The 2,389-nt window shown below is 48.6% G+C and overlaps 1 protein-coding gene across 4 annotated transcripts in view; it reads left to right on the top strand.

Moving 5' to 3' along the window:
- The window catches only part of ADA2 (adenosine deaminase 2), an 84,403-nt gene that overhangs the window by 70,947 nt on the left and 11,067 nt on the right, over window positions 1-2,389 (top strand). The window lies entirely within an intron of this gene.

Here is a 2,389-nt window from a genome sequence, read left to right as displayed (position 1 = left end):
GCTTCATGCAGCTTCTGGAACACAGCAATGACATCAGCACGCTTCATGCAGCTTCTGGAACACAGCAATGACATCAGCATGCTTCATGCAGCTTCTGGAACACAGCAATGACATCAGCATGCTTCATGCAGCTTCTGGAACACAGCAGATGACAACAGGAAGAGCCTTGGTTTTGTCAGCCTCCTGAACAAGTCTAAAGACCCACAAGTCGTTGGGCCACACTTTGAGAGCTGCTCAGTGGAAGCAGAGGGGCCTCTTTAGGCAGGGAAGACTGGAAAGTTCTAGCGGAGTGTCTGGATGTTGGTTGAAGAGATATGGCCTTTGCGGAGCAGGTGACCAGACTTTTAGTCTTCCACACCTCAGTGTTAGGAGTTGAGTTCTTAATGGTTTCTATCACCCAAGACTCCATGAAATGCATTGACAATGAGATATTTATAGTTCTAGAGCAGCAACTCTCACCTGTGAGTTGCGACCCCTTTGGGGGTCGGAAGACCCTTTCACAAGGGTCACCTGACTCATAACCGTAGCAAAATGACAGTGATGAAGTAGCAACAAAAATAATTTTATGGTTGGGGGGTCACCACCACATGAGGAACTGCATGAAAGGGTTGAGGCATTAGGAAGGTTGAGAACCACTGCTCTATCTTATGGGCTGATGGAGGGCATGGGGGGGCGGTGGGTTATGCAGTGAGTGCTAACCACCTCGCCAGCAATCCTAGGGGGCAGCTACCCTGTGGGAGAAAGCTGAGGTTTTCGATTCTCATCATCCTAAGACAACTATAATTTTGAGTTGAATTCCTTGATCAGTAACAGGAAAAACTCATTTAAAAAGAATGTTGGTACAGAATTAATCACCGAAAATCTTGGTTAAAAAAATCGTAAAACTGGGCGGTCCCAGATCCTCGGGTTAACGGTTCCTCCGCTCTCCCTGTGCAAGGTCATGCCTGGCAGCCTTCCTGCACAGGGCAAGCTATCAGACCATCTCTGCCCCTAATGGAGCCCAGGGTCTGAGGGGTGGAGGCGAGGAGGAGGGCCTCAGTCAGCTTGCTGGGGCTGGGGCTGGGGGTGGGGGCCGGGAAAGGGGGAGTGTGTGAAGCCCCAGGCTTTGTGGGGTGGCAGCCCAGGAAACTAAGGAGCAAAGGCTGACAGGCCGGAGGAGGAGCAGAAGCAGTTTGCTCAGCCCATTTGCCCGAACCCAAGCAGCACACCCCTGGGAGATCAGGCAGCCCCGAGGCCTTAGGAAAGGGGAGAAGCTAGGGAGACGCCCAGAGTGTGTAGGGGGGCCCTGATGGAGGTGCCCTGGGAGCACACCATGACACAGCAGGAGAGTAGTGGGTCAAGGAGTGGGCTCAAAGCCACCTTCTGCTCCTCAGGACGATGAGGCTGCAGCTCCTGTAAGATTTACAGCCTTGGAAACCCTCAGGAGCAGTTCAACCCTGTCCTGTAGGATCACTTAGGAGTCTGGATCCCTGGAGGGCGGGTTTGGTTTTATTTCTTATAGAAATGGTAACATGATAGTGGGACAGGAGGAAAGTAAAAGGAAAGAGAGGAAAAACCAGGAGGCAAAAGACATTTATAAAGGTATTTTAAATATAGGCATGTGTATATGTAAATATATTAGTATTTAATAGGGATATAGTTCTATGTATATATAGTCATATGCTAAGTATCAAGGTAGCAGACAGGCATTGAGCCTCTACTCAAGTTCTCCCTCAATGCAAGAACATTTTGTTCTAACAACCTGGGATTCTGTGATGCTCACCTTCCCAACACCATCTCTGAAAACAAAATGGGTGCATAAGCAAATGTGGTAAAGACAGCTGATGGTGCCCGGCTATTAGAAGATATAGCATCTGGGGTCTTAATAAGAGGCTTGACCTTTCTGGCACTGATGACCTCCCCTGCGATTATGCTTCTTCCAAAGGATCTCCTTTATCTCTGAAGAGAAGAGAAAACACAAGAAGCAACACCTGGTGCAGAGCCCTAATTCCTACTTCATGGGTGTCAAATGCCCAGGATGCTATGCACAAACAGTAGTTTTTTGTGTTGGCTGCTCTACTATCCTCTGTCAGCCTACAGAAGGGAAAGGAAGGCTTACAGAAGGATGCTCCTTCAGATGGAAGCCGCTCTAAAAGACCCTGAATCAAGATGAGTGGGAAGCCATTCTAATAAACCCATTTTGGATATAAATAAATATGCGGCTTGAAGATAAACAGGCAGCTCTAGCAGGGAAGCAACAAAGCCCACATAGAAGAAGCACATCATCCTGTGTGATCAGGAGGTGTCCACAGGATCAGGTATCAGGCATCAGAAGACCCCAAACAAATCACCATTTCAATGCAAACGAGGGGGGTTAGAGTGGAGACTCAAAGCACATCTGCAGACAATC

This window comes from Echinops telfairi, unplaced genomic scaffold, assembly GCF_000313985.2.
Source record: "Echinops telfairi isolate 266 unplaced genomic scaffold, ASM31398v2 ScPeMD7_6273;HRSCAF=7185, whole genome shotgun sequence".
NCBI lineage: Eukaryota > Metazoa > Chordata > Mammalia > Afrosoricida > Tenrecidae > Echinops > Echinops telfairi.
Note: the sequence above shows the minus strand (reverse complement) of the source record. Positions and strands in the feature narration are given on the sequence as shown.